The 14,315-nt window shown below is 50.7% G+C and overlaps 1 long non-coding RNA gene across 1 annotated transcript in view; it reads right to left on the bottom strand.

Annotated features, from left to right (window-relative positions):
- LOC309635325 overlaps positions 1 to 10,906 on the bottom strand; it is a 31,015-nt gene extending 20,109 nt beyond the window's left edge. Inside the window, exons 1-2 of the long non-coding RNA XR_014248766.1 lie at positions 7,852 to 10,906; positions 5,662 to 5,775 (exon numbers count right to left, since the gene is read on the bottom strand). This is a non-coding gene — a long non-coding RNA (uncharacterized lncRNA). The remainder of the gene's footprint in view (positions 1 to 5,661; positions 5,776 to 7,851) is intronic.
- Between the last annotated feature and the right edge of the window lie 3,409 nt (positions 10,907 to 14,315).

Raw genomic sequence — 14,315 nt, 5'->3', positions numbered from 1 at the left:
CAAGTGCATCCTGAACCTGGGGGCAGCAAAGCTCCACGTGTGGTGGTGCAGATGGCAGGAAGGGGTGCACATCGGCATGTCGCCTCGGACGGAGAGGAAGCAGGAGTCACGCGGGGAAGCGGATGGAACTGGGCCTCCCACCCATAGAAAGAGGTTTCCACCCCTCCCTCTCCGGGCTGTGCAACCAGCATAGATCATGCACACAGCCCGCTGTATAAGCAGGCACTCCACAAGTGGCACTGTGGAGTCACACGGGTGCCAGTGCAGTTCTGTATCTCATGGTTCTGAATCTTCCTCTTCAAAGAGTCCAAAGGGCGGGAAAGCTTGAATCCAAAACCCTGAACCCTGCACAGCAGGATAAAAACTGCAGGTCTTTCCCTAAAGGAGGAGACTCTTTAAACATGGCAAGGATGGAAGTTTATTCAGACTCCTCTATCGTGGTGAATTGACTTCATTTATAAGAAATAGAGAATAGGAAGCCACGTCACGGTGGCAAAAGAGCCATTTTTCTCACTCAGGAAGCAGACAGACAGAAATCAGTCAGCTCACGGTGGAGGCAGCCAGCATCCCGGGCCTCGGCCTCCCAGGCCCCTTGGGTTTGTTTTGCCGTCTTTAGAGCGAGGCCTTGTCCCGGGCACTGGCTGGAGGGGCAAGTGTCTTCATCAGGGACCGGACATGGTGGAGGGCCTCGGGCCAAGACAAGAGGCCAGCTGCACATGGCACATGTTATGTTTTATTTGTCCTGAGCCCCATTTAGCAGGTGTCTGCTGAATTTCCCTGGCCACCGACATCTCTTCTTTGCATCTCCAGCTTCAGAGTTTTAACTGTACACTTGCTGCCCAGGACAGGGTGAGACACAGGGCTGGCTGCCCAAGAAGCAGGGGGGGGCATTGCCACGCCCACCCTCTGACACTTAACAGTACATTCAGGACACGTGGTGTTTACTCCGTCTTCTACATCTTAGGTGAAATAAATGTCTTCTTTCTGTCCAGTTTCCTTGGGCATCTGAACGCTTGCTCTTTTCTGATAAAGCTGACCAGTTAACTCGATCCATGTGTGTTTCATAGCGGAAAGGTTTCATACACCTTGTTATTAGTATTTTACCTTTAGAACAAACATTTGGTTTCTTTCAGTTGCAGCTGAAATTATGCTCAGTCAATAGATGGCTTCTTTGTTAATAAAAGATGGATTTTTACACTCCTGACCAGCCTGCCTACGTGTTGTGTTTCCAGTCTTCTGTGGCTGCCGTATTTCAGAGGAGAGGTGCCTTTTTTTCGCTTCCTAAGACCTTGTAAGTGTGCCTGAGGGAACCACCTTGAATGTTTCAGTTTAAATTTACATATTCATGATGCTCTGATTATTAGAACAGAGAAGCTGAGTTTTATTACTCAGACTATGTCAAACTCTTTGCTTTTTCATCCAAGAAAATGGTCTTTCTAATTTGGTAAGCAATTTTATTAACTGAGCCCTGTTATAATAAAATAAACATATTTCTAGATGTAAGATTAAGTAAATAATTTAAATGTGTTTTGAAATAAGTTTAGGATGTTGGTTTGGTTGGTGGTCCTGAGAGGTTTCTGCAGACAACTTCTAGACTTTCTGACACTGACTCTATACTCGCTGAGCCTTAAATTCAAGTCCTTCCCTGGCTTGGGAGAGAGGAATAAAATAAAAGCAGAACCTATCAATTCTGATGTTCAAACCTGTAACGAAAGGCTGCTCTTTCTGGTGGTCCTGCAGCACTTAGCATTCCCCAGGTTGGAACAAACCAGAAACACTGCACCTGGGTCATAGAATCCTCCCTAAATGTGCACTTGTATGTTGTCAGGTCCCTGCAGCAGAGCCTCTGACTAAGACATTTCTATTCCCCACAGCACGTAGTAATCACATGAAAGGCTCAAAAACTACTTTTTGGATGGATGAAAATGGTCCCATTATGCCATGAACATCTTAAATAATAAATAGATTTTATAGTAAGGTTCTGTCTTCCATTTTATCCCTTTCTCTCTAGCTTTAGTTACTGTTATTTTTTACTTTTCCTAATATATTTGCCTGGAAGATATGTGTATCCAAAGAAATCTTGAGAAATGAGTTATATCCTGTCATTCATTACTTCTATCAAGACAGAGAAAGGAAAATAATAGCAGAAGGTAGTTGGCAACTTTGGTGGTGAAGCTTTTCGGAGATCGGCGGACCCCCAGCGCGGCAAGAAGCTCTTGGTGCTGTAACTCCAGCTTCTGTAACTCAGACCAGCCATCTCTGTCACAGGTTCCACAGGTTGCGGCATAAAGTCTGATCTCGGAGGCGGTTCTCCACATTGGTCAGTCAGTTTGACTATTTTGTCACCCAAATGTGAACAATTTCACTTTTTCCCCCATACCTGAAACCATTCATTCCAAAACGTGCTGAGTTGTAATTCACTGTAGCTCCCTAAGGGCTGTCGAGAATTCCTTTACCTGCAAATTTTGAGATGAATACATCCATCTGTTATTTCTCCTTTTAAGTTTGAAAATCCATGTGCCAACTAAAGAATATAGTTCTAGATACGATACATCATGTTTGTAATAACATCAGTTATGTCATTAAATCAGGTGCCCACTGTTTTGAAAACCTCAGATTCAGCAAAGAATTGTCTGTAGATAGCAGTTCACATCAAATCAAGACCTGCTTCATGATTAAATTAATATTTTCTTCTCAGTAAGTTTGTTTCCATTATCTTCACTTATCTTCTTCTTCACATTACCTTCTCTTAGTCAACAGCAATTGTTTTCTTTTGATTTTTCTATTTTTCATATTTTTCCTGAGGCACAAAAATGCTACTTAATACATTTGCAGTGGGCTTGCTATTTTTCATGTTATTTAGTATTTCATGCATGAAAAAAATGTACAACAACTTATCTTTTTGTTAAATGCTAAACATACAAATTTTCCAGAGTTTCCCCTTTGGAGAATGAGGCTTGGAGGCTGTATTCCATCTTGTTGATGAAACGCACATTGACTATTAAAAAGAAAATCGTTCATGTAAATAAAACTTGGAAAGGAGACCTTTTACCAATCCCAGTTGGTTACCTCTAGGGTGCTGAAAAGCCCCATAGATGGCTATCCTAGGGCAGTGGGCCCAAAGGGCCCTTATTTGATTATAAATTGGATGCATTTTCAATCAATTAAAACGTGTTCGGTTTGGACACTTTCTCTTCTGAGACAGATCCACACACGCTGAGAGCGAGGTGGACCCCAGTCATACGGCCGCGGGGCACCTCTCCTGGTTTTGGATCCCAGGGCTCCTGTGAGCGCCCCACTGCTGGGTGTGCCCCGGCCTGCCTTTCTCTCATCAGTCATAACATTTTCTTATTTGAAGCATTCCTAGTACCGCGAGATGGCACAGGAGACTCCGTTCATGTGTGTCAAGTGCTACTGAGTGAATAATGCCCTTTTCTAAAAGAAGGCAGTGGAAGTCTGACCCCTTCCTGCAGGTGGACCGTTGGCTCGGGAGGGGGCTGTTTGACCTGCACTTGCTCTAGTAGTTTGTGATCTTGGGCAGAATTTCCAGCCTCTCTGAATCTCAGTCTCCTCCCTGGAGAAGGAGAACATTAATGTCTGTCCCACGGTGTTACAGACGACCCTTTCCCATGGAAGGCCAGTGCTGTCCTTCTGTACATGTCCACAGCCTTCCCCTCAACCCTCCTCGCAGGGAAGCCCTGAGGATTCTACCATCTGGTCCCCCGGCGGATGCCAGCCTCTTCCTGGTCACCCCTTGCCTTCCTTGACCATTTTAGCCCCGGGCTCCCCGGCTCCCCTCCACCCGGTTCCCTCCACGCCTCTGTTCTCGTTGGTTATTTTCTGCCGCGAGCGTTTCTGCTCATCTCCCTCCCTAGGCCTGCTGTCTCTACAGATGGCTCGCTTCCATATCCCTAAATCCACGTGTCCACTCCCACAGCGTCTGCTGCTTCCAAACAGGGAACCCTGGAAATAATCTTCCAATCCCAGGAACAAATCCTGCCCGGCCTGACCAGACTCATTTGGTTTGTCCCCACTTGGGCCTTAGCCTTCCTCTCTGCTCGGGGCAGCGTCTCTGGCTTGTCCTCAGCACCTGCCCCTTTGCAGATGTCATCAACCTCTGCAGCATCCTGTGTGAACCTGTCAGGCGGAGCCCCAGTGCTGACAAACCCAGATGTGCTTTACTTGAGCCCCGATGCTCGGGCGGCGAGGCATGGCTGGAGAAGATGTAGAAAATCACCCTCTGATGACACTGGACTCTTCTGACTCAGCTCTGCGTCGCATCTCCTCCAGGATGATTTTACGCCTTTTTCTGGGCCCACCTTCCCCGCTCCTTCCCTGACCCCCAGCGTTCCCTGTGCACCTCGGGCAGGGCACCTCCTGCCTTCAAGGCTGTGGCTGGGAGACTTCCTCTCCTCCACCCCTCGGATCTCCGGGCTGACGTCCTTCCCCCCGCTCTGTGGGGCGGGCCGGCCCCTTCCTCCCCCTGGCGGGCGGCGCCCTCGCCTACTCTGGGGCCGTCCCTTCCTCCACACCTGTCACCTGGCTTCCTCCTCTCACGGTGGGCCCTCTTCTCATTCTGCTGTCAGGTCTCCCAGCTGAGAAAAGCCTCTCTTGATCCTTTGTCCTTCTTCTCCTCCCCAAGTCCTGTCCTGGGCAAGTCCTTGTGGACAGAGCTCTCGACTCACAGGCGGGGACGCTGTCAGTCATGCTCCGGCAGGACAGTGGGACGGGGAGAGGAGGACGGTGTGGCCAGGGGGTCTCTCTGGCCTGAGGCCCCAGCTGGTGGCCGGGGTGGTTTCTGCCCCCCCAGCCCCTGTGGTTGTCCCTTTCTCTTTCCCTGGGCCTCCACGGGAGAATTAGGATGGAACCCAGGAAACACCACTTTCTCAGTGTCGGGTCCATCTGTGAGGCCTGGGACTGACCTGCCTGGGTCTGTGAGCTTCATTTCCACCAGCCCTGAGCCCAGCCCACACCTCCTCAGACCAGGCCTGAGAAACAAGCCCTCACACACTCTGCCAGCAGAGCCCGCGGCTTTGATTCCAAACCCAAACACTCCATGCAGAGACTTCAATCCTGGGTAAAGCCACTCTGGTCCAGCCGTCATGCCGACTCTGGGCGGGGACTTCCCTGTGGCCACTTCTCCTGCCATTCACATCGTCCCCCTGGAGTCACCTCGGGTCCTTCAGAGGCATCAGATGTTGTGAACGGCCATCTCCTCCAGGAGCTGATATTTTTAACCCCTTGATCCAGTGACCCCGCCACTCCCAGCATCGTGGGCCCTGGAGCTGCACCCTCTTCCGGACGGGGTGTATGTGTGCCAACTCATTTGTTTATTCCTTTTGTCCTCTTCCGACGCCCGTCCCGAAGTCAAGGAGGGCAGAGCTTCCCCCTGTCTCGCTCATGAGTTTCCAGCTCCAAATGCAGAGGCTGGCATGTGGTGGGCACTCGGTGAATGTTTTGGGGGGTCTGGGGCCTGTTCACTTGCTTGACTGGTTGAGTGGGTGAGCACAGTGCCTTGTGCAGCCCAAACGTTACCGTGAAAAATCATCCTTATCACACAACGCTATTTCCTTGTCCCCTTGGTTCTCTCATCCTGAGATGAGCATCTCTTTGTCCTTACAAAGAAAATCCATACCCGCCCCCCCTCGCCCCGCAACTTACCCACAGGTGTCTCTATTTCTGCAGCTGGTCTGGGGCAGTCTGATCACCTACACCCCGTTTTTAGCACTTGACTGTTCCTCTTCTCCACTCTGGCCTGTTCTTGTTCGTGCATCCCTGTATTATCATAGATGATATGGGAAAATACAAATCAAATAGAAAATACATACCTGGTTCTGTACTGTTATTACTCACAACACTTCTGACACCAAGCATGTGGTGTTTTACCGACACTAACAAATGCTTCAGTGCTCTGGACCCACCTGGGTGTCCTACAGTTCAGTTCAGGTCTGACACTACCTGCAGTTAGCTGAGACCTCCCGATACGCTCACACTGGGGGTTAGGGCTTCAACATAGGAAATTAGGGGGGGTGGGCACGAACATTCAGCCCATGACAGGTTCTCTAAAGGGACTGTTTGTATGTCAACTCACCAAGAAGTGAGAAACAAAAGTAAACTTGGGAGAGCCAGGCGAAACCCTTGGGTGAAATGTTGCAGAAAAAGCAGATATAAACTGAAGCAGGCAGGTGAGCGGGGTTTGCACGTAGTGACAATGACGGATGAGAGGGCCAGCGGGGAATCCTGGGAGGGGGAGCAGACAGGAGAAGGATGGATGGCAAACGACGTGAGGTCGAGTGTGTGACCAGAACCGGCGCCTGCATCGAACCCCACCCACTGCCCGTCACACAGTCCTAAGGATTCAGGACCCTCCTCAACTAACCTACCTCGACTCTTGCCCTCCACAGGGACAAACCATTTACATTAAAGGCCAGCTCCTGGTCCCCATGATGTACACGTGCAGGATAGGTAAAGTTCAATATGAAAAGCTAAAGGAGACACCAATGTATATTTGCACGTCAATAGCAGATTTCAGCAGGATGAGATCTGAACCGTAGCAGAGATGAATTTCTCTTTGTAAGTTTTATATACTAAGGCTTTAAGCAACACCTAATTCCATAATATATTTTAAAATTTCATTTCCTATAACAATAGAACTTTTGAATGTTTGGCTGATAGAATAATTTTATTTATTTATTTTGTAAACCTATTGATGATGAAGGAAATAGCCAAGTGTTCATTTTAACTTTTTTTGGTGGTTCCCAGAAGTCTTTGGTCTGTCGTAGTTAAAAAAAATAATTATTTCTTAAAAGCAGAAGTTCCTGCATAACTCATTTTTGTCGAAGACATCCCATTAGAGGTCCTTTCTACTGGAGCCTTATTGAAATTGCACGGCCATATTACCAACACCCTACTGTGCTTGAGACGCCTGATACCTGAGAGTCTCGGGAACTCCAAGAGCAAGATATTATCTGTGTTGATAATTTTTCCCTAATCTTCTTTCCTCTGCCCATTCGGATCCCTGCCTTCCTTCAGAGTCAACACCAAAGCTCAGACACGGAAGCCTGAGAGGCTCCGTCCTTTTCTGGAATCACACTGTTCTGAGTCTGAGCTTCAGTTTCTGCATCTGGAAACTGAGCCAAGATCAGGGGGGTTCTGGGTGATTCAGTGGGATGTGGTATATATACAGCATTTAGTGAAACAACGGGCACCGACTAACTACTCCATTAAAAACAGCTACTGTGAATTACACCTGCAGCTGGCTCACTATTTTTCACTCTTAGATTATACATTGTCAGAATGCTCACAATAAACTTGCAGTGCAAAGCCTTTGAGGCTTCAGGGGACCAATGAACTCAGGGACTGTGGCATCTACAAACTCACACAGGGAGGGCTTACCCGGAGCTGGGGGTGCTGCGATGTGACCTGCTTATCAGGACTCAGCTGCCCCAGGCCACCACCTCCGTAAGGTCACCTGAACTGCAGGGCCATTCCCAGGAGACCCAGTTTCACGGCTACCCCAAAGGTCTACGGGGGGCTCACGGCTGCTGGACCTGCGCCAGACGGGGTTCGACCAACTCGGGAAAAGATGGAGCAGTGTCTGCCCTCCCGGCAGCGCAAACGGCCTGTGGTCCTGGGAAAATCTTAGTTTCCCAAATAGGAAATAAGCCAAGGAAGGAAGAAGGGACGGGGGGGCGGGGGGCAGACCGCAGAGGAAGAGAGGCGGGGACGGCCCAGAAGAAGCGAGAGGATGCAAGAAGCCTCCGGATGCTGTAGAATCGAGAAACAGGGGAAACCGAGGCAGAAACAGGTGACAGATGCCGGCCGAGCATCCACTCTCGTGCAGGGTCTCACCTCTGGGTGTGTGAGTCTCTCTTGTCTCCCCTGGTTTCCCGGCTTCCCACAGATGCAGAGGCCGTGTTCTCTGTGGAAATCTCCTCGGGACCCTGCTTGTTCAAGCCGGACCCAGCGTGGCGTCTTTTTCTGGAGACCCCGGCCTGGGCCCTCCTGGGAGGGGACGCACTGCCTCCTTTCTTTCCTTTGCCTGGACCTGTCTCGGGTTTTCTGCCTCACTCACCCCGAGGCCCCTAGGCCCCGCCCGCGTCCGCTGTGGATGAGGCCGCACCTCCGCCAGCACCGCGTGCAGGACAAGCATTCCGCGAGTCCCGGCCCGAGCTGAGCACAGGGGCGGCAGGTGGCCTGCCCACCATCCCGTCCCCCCTCGCGCTCAGGTGCCTGTCCTGTCGCTACAGCAGAACAGTTCAGGACGACAGAGGTTTGTGTGTTTGCATCAGAAAACCGTTCTCAAGGAAAGGACTCTCATTGCTCAGCCATGACCTCCAATGCCTTCTTGCTCAGTTTCCTTCACACACATCGGAACCCCAGCTGTTGCCCCTGTAGTTTCTTTTCTCTCATTCGTCTTTCAAGCACTGTGAATTATTCATATTTCCCAGCAAAATGCAAAAGTGTTTCCTAATGAAACTCCGGTGCCCTCCCTCTGTGCATTATTTCATTTCAGCTGAGGAACATGGCAGGTTCTTTCTTGTTTCATCACTGTGCAGGGTTAGGAAGCCACATCAGAGCTCAGCTGGCAGAATTCTGGGCACAGAAACAAAGACAGGCATGACTTTTCCCAGCTGAGTTTGGCTCGGTTTCCAAGGAGACGATCAGAGAGGCACGTTTCTCTGGTCAATCCAGGAGCCGTGCGTCCCTGGGGATGTGCGTGTCCAGGACGCCTCTGTGCCTGGGTCCTGTGACCGGGGACACAGCCCTCTGCGTCCCTGCGGCTCCGAGGCCATGTGAGGCCAGAAGCCCTCAGCCGTCCCAGGATCCGCGAAGGCCCCAGGATCTGCAAGGCCCCCAGCATCTCGCGTGGACGGTGCCCCTCATCCTGAACTGACTCAAGTGAAGCCGTCTGTCTCTGGTTAAACGAGGGGATCCATCAAGAGTATCAGCTCATGGCGGATTTGTAACGGTCTTTCCTCCTCTCCGCTCTGGAGATAATAATCGGTCTTGGGCTTTGACTTTCTCGTGGTCCCAGGAGACTTCCCCAGATACAATTCATGTAATTCCATTGTGACTCAGAAATATCTCCAACGAAAAACAACCAGTTGAATGCGAGCCTGAAGGCCAGGGTGAGTCATCCCAAGGCACACTCACTCTTGTGGGTTATCTCAAAAGCTAAGCAGTATTATGCGATCACAAGAGAAAATGGTTACAAGACAATGAGTTCCGTATTCCACTGCCCTGGAATTCTTTGAAACATGCAAACGTGAAATGAGTGCTCATTGACAGCTGTGACTGTTTTAAACGGAACTTTGCTTTGCATTGGCATCAATCATATATGTAAAACATGAAGCATACGGCTTAAATTATCACATGAGCGCTAATGTATATTTTTCTTAGGTCTATTTTCATGTTCAAATGCTCTCGTGCCCTGCTATAGATCTAGAGGTGAAATAATAATAATGGCCTCTCTGTTGCCTTGACATTTTATTGAAACATTTACGTGGAAGGCATGACAAGTCTTGCAAAAAGCTTGGAGCCCAACACGTATGCTAGGCTGATGGCAAACAAAGCTAAAAGCTTTCGCTTTTTAACTGGTTTCTCGTACAGACTCCACGCGCTTGGGATACGGAATTCCCATCAGATGGCAAGAGTCAAGGTTGCAATTAGTTTCTTTTAAAGAGATGAAAGGAATTGGTGATGGAAGGGGCCTATTAGGTAATTTTGCCCATTCTTCTGTTGTTGTGCTATTTACCCATAAAGACTGTCTGGACCTGTCATGTACTTAAGCCGGGCTTAGGATGTATGCGGTTAAATGCTGTGTACAGTTACGTAGAGCTAAATTAAGTATTCATCAGAAAACTGTGCTCAGAAATGAAGTGATGGAATAACTTTGGAAGGTCTGCATGAGTGTAGGAAGGAGGGCAATGCCTGCGTCCCTGAGCTGGGAGAGGCGCCGGCCTCATCAGTCGTGGCTGGGCTGGGCCAGCTACCTCGCCTGGAAGGGCAGGGGTCTGCTTTCTGCCCCCGAGGATGGAAGCTTGGTCAGAGAGGAGGAGGAGGGTCAGGCCTGTGCTTCTTCCAGAGTAGAGAAGCAACTTCTTCCTCACCAGCCCTCTCACCACGTGACCTTCATTTACAGGGAGTGTCAGGTGTCCTCAGGTAAGGTCCACCGGTGGCCCTAAATTCCGATTGACCCATGTCCTGCTGCTTGGGACTCCTCTATATTTCTACGCTTTTGTGTCATGTTCTTCCACATTTCAAAGCAGGGAGTTTCTGTGGACAACTGGCTCGCAGGGGTCAGTGAAGCAGCTGCTGTTGGCTTGTGTCCCGTGTCCCCAGCGCCCTGGCCCACAGCTGAGCTCGTCCGAGCAGGGCTGGGACCCCTCGAGCTCACCGCTTCCCACCAGTGTGGCCCTCCTGCTTCTCTGCCACAGGCCGGCCTCACGGCGCATGGTAACGCCCAGCCCCTCGAGAGGCAGACCGAGGCTGCCGTGGGGTAACCCCGAAGCCGGGAAGGGCAGAGGCGGCTGGATTAACGCCCACCTTCCACAACTCAAAGCGGGGTGATTTCGAGGAACATTTTACAAGATCCCTCAGAGGGTCCTTGGAATTAAATGCTCCCTCCTCAAGTTGATTACCTGCCCCACGTCCTTGCTCCTTGGTCCGCTTCGAGGACCACAGATGAAGGCTATGGGATCTGCACTTTGTCCTCCCGTTCAGTCAACAAATGCACATCAAGTCTCTGCTGTGCACAGGTCACGATCGACACCAGCGAGCGGGCCTGTGGCTGGTCAGGCCGAGAACCGGAGCCGTCTTCCCCTCGCTGGAGATTTTAATTGGTTTCTTACTCATTGTATCAGTCACCGTTCTCCAGAGAAACAGACCTATCGTGTGTGTGTGTGTGTGTGTGTGTGTGTGTGTGTGTGTGTGTGTAGCTGGAGACTCGGGGAAGAACTGAGAGTCTGAAGGCCGTCTGCTGGCAGAATTCCTTCCACTTTAGGGAACGTCCGTCTTTTCTCTTAGTGTCTTCAACTGCTTGGATGAGGCCCACCCACTTTATGAGGGTCGTCTGCTTTATCAAAGTCGACTGACTTAAATGTTAATCTCATCTAAAAATACCTTCACATCGACATCTCGGCTCCTGTTTGACCCAAAAGTGGGTAACGTGGCCGGGCCAACCTGACACATAGAATTCATCTCACACCCTTTTACCCATTGACCAGGCACTGAGCCCCCACCACATCGAGGCTCCGTCAGGAAACAGAGGGACTGGCTTTGCCAAAAAGCACGTGATCTTTCTATCGTCTCATTCGGCTTCTCCCAGCTAAAGGCACCCACCGCACTGATGTCACCAGTAATGGCGATGGGACCACGGAGCTGAGAGCCAGAGAAAACAGGGGCTTTGTGTCCATCCAGCCAGGGTGCATGTCCCGCCCGAGCTGCACGCTCATAACCCGCGATCCCTCGTGGAAGCCCAGGCGTCCAGCGGCCAAAGAGGAAGATGGTTTTCAGGCATTTCACACTTGCACCACTATTCTGGACTCTTCCACCAGGAGACGGCTGTAAGGGAACTCTGGCAGGATGTGGTTCACACTTACTGCATCCCAAGGGTGAGTTTGTGATTGATTAGCTGTGCCCTCAGTGGGCCTGGGCACCTGGACCTGGTCCCCGTGCTCAAACTCGCAGCCCGCACACCTCTCAGACCCCCGGGTCACTGAAGCAATCCAAGGCGGGCCATTTGGGGCCCGGGTGGCACCTGCGGCTTCCTCTGCCTTGCAGCGAGGAGCTGGCGGCTCCCGGCCGACACGAGTGACACTCACAGCTTGGGGACAGCCCTGGGCTGATCGACCCATCATCTCCCTGCTGTCTCTGGGCTCCCACAGCTCATCGTCACAGGGAGAGGTGGTCTCCGGACGGTGCGGGGGCACAACAGGAAGGAGATGCAGTCTCCAGGGAAACAAGTCCAAACTCTCTCTCTTTCGCCCTGTTCTTCGCCAAACCCCCTTTAAGGCCACTGTAGAGAGAAATGACTTTTAACCCAAAGGTGCTTCCAGCACTTTGCACCGTCACACACAACCCCACTGTGGGTGAGGCACCTGCATACGAGGAACACTGCTTGACGGATTTATTTCCAGCTGAATGTAGGAACTTAAGAAAAAAAAAGAAAACACGTAATGACCCTAAAGGGCACCATCACTCATGATTGCTTCTGGGACTCTTATGTGAGCTTCGTCGTTGGAAGCTTTTCGACTCCGGGCTCCCGTGTTTTTGGTGACTGTTTAGCTGTGAGCATCACACGTCTTCTACAAGGTGACTTCGCCGCGGGGCTGGCCCGCCCACTGCATTAATGAAGGTCAGGTTACTAAACCCTGTGTGCCCGGTCACACAGCCTTCCTCCAAAGTGAGACCTTCACTCAAATCGCTCAGGATGTTTCCAATTTTGATGCTGGTGCATCTTCAGAACTTCTTTAAAAGCACTGAAGGCTGCCCAGAGTTTATGGCTGGGGTGGGGTTTGGGGGGAATTGAAGTAAACACTTGAAAACACTTTATGAACTCGGTCCAGCGGGCAGTGGGTCCTCTACTCCGTGAAGAGAAGTGCTGGTTGTTCCTTCCCCCCCAGGGCCAGGTGTGAAGCTGGCTGGCCATGCTTGTTCATTCAGAGAATTTTAATTATGCCTTGGAAATTCAATCGTATCTGAAACATCAAAGTGTCATGCTGCGTCAAATTCTGTATTACTTCTCTGAGAACTGGCGGGGCTGTGACACTATCTTGATTGAAACTTCTGGTTGACCTCCCTGATCTGGTCTCTCGTGATCACCTTACAGGTCCTAAGGCTGTGTCTTAAGGAAGCACAGAGCATGTCCTGTGTGGCGTTTGCACTCGTGACTCTGCTGGGGGAGGGGCGTCCAGCTGTCCTTGTCCTTGGGGTCCAGAAAAGTGTGTGCTGTGCAGGAAGGAGAGTAGCAGTTGGCTCAGCGACTGTCGTGGTCGGGGCCCCACGCGCAGGGCCTTTGTCTAAAGCTCCCCTAGTACTTCAGCTTCTAAGCACCCCAGTCATATTCTGGTGGGGAAGACTCAACACTGCCTCTGACCAGTACATTTTCAGAAATCACTGAGTTTAAATGGATCAATGGATGAGTGGACGCTCCACCTACAGACGTGGTACCACGTGCCCTCATGGCAGTTCTGACGCAAGGCGCCCTTTGGAGCCGCAGAGATGACCTCTACCCCCATCCAGACCAATGGGATTATGTGGGTGGGCAGGTGGGCGGGGGCAGGGCCGTGGGAGTGGTGCACACAGATGACAAAAACAACGCGTCGCTTGGCATTGGCAGAGCCCTCGAGTCTATGACTTCCTTTTGCAAATACTCATCAAATTCAATCCTCAAACAGACCAGGTAAGCATTATTATTTGCATATTTCAAATGAGGAGAGGCAGGGCTTGTAAGTTTGATCTATTTGCCCAAGGTCACAGAGTTACACATTGTGGGATCTAGGACTCAAACCCAAGTCGTCTTTCCTGACACCCCCTGCCACTGGGTGTCCAGGGTGACACGGACACAGCAGCCTGGGAGGCTGGGTCTCCATCAGCCGCCTCCACCTTTGTAGACGGAGCTCCTGGGCAGCTCACCTGGAAGGAGGTATCATTACGGACAGTTTGCCGTGGAGACAGACACAGAGGGCTAGCAAGACCCCCTGCGGGGATCGGAGAAATAAACTGGCCAGATTCTTTATTTGAAGTAAAAGGTTCTTTTTCGTGAAAGAGATAAAGAGAAAGAGAAAAAGCTACTCTCTCCATGCGGGTCACCTTTATATACATTATTTATTACATTAATTTTCTGCTTCTAAATCCAGGTATCCCTGAGGAATTCTAGTTTAAGGGCAACTGAAGAGAAAGCCTTTGAAGTACTTCCAGCCCCTGAGTTTGCTTTCCTTCTTCACATCTGGGAAGAAACTAGTAACATGCCCTCTCCTGTAAGGGGAGGAAAAACCCTCAGTCTTCATAATTCTCCACAAGCCTTTGTCGACCCTGACCTCTCACTTCCAGAAAAACAGCGTCTCTCCTCCAAACCCAACACGAAGACATTTGGAAGGGCCGTCACTTGCAGAGATCCAGTCCAAGCACCAGTCCGGGCTGCTCCCGGGTCCAGCACCGCCTGGACCCCACCGGCCACCATTCCAGGGCCCGGAGAGGCTGGATGGAGGGGTGCCAGCTTCACAGTCGTGTCTCCTCAAATGCTGTCCCAAAGTCTGAGCACAAAGCTGCAATTCCTTCTACTCTCACCAAATCTCCTCGGCCCTTACCTA

Source organism: Balaenoptera borealis (genome assembly GCF_965194805.1).
Source record: "Balaenoptera borealis genome assembly, chromosome: 9".
NCBI classification, from domain to species: Eukaryota; Metazoa; Chordata; class Mammalia; order Artiodactyla; family Balaenopteridae; genus Balaenoptera; species Balaenoptera borealis.
This window is presented reverse-complemented; position numbering and strand designations above follow the sequence as displayed.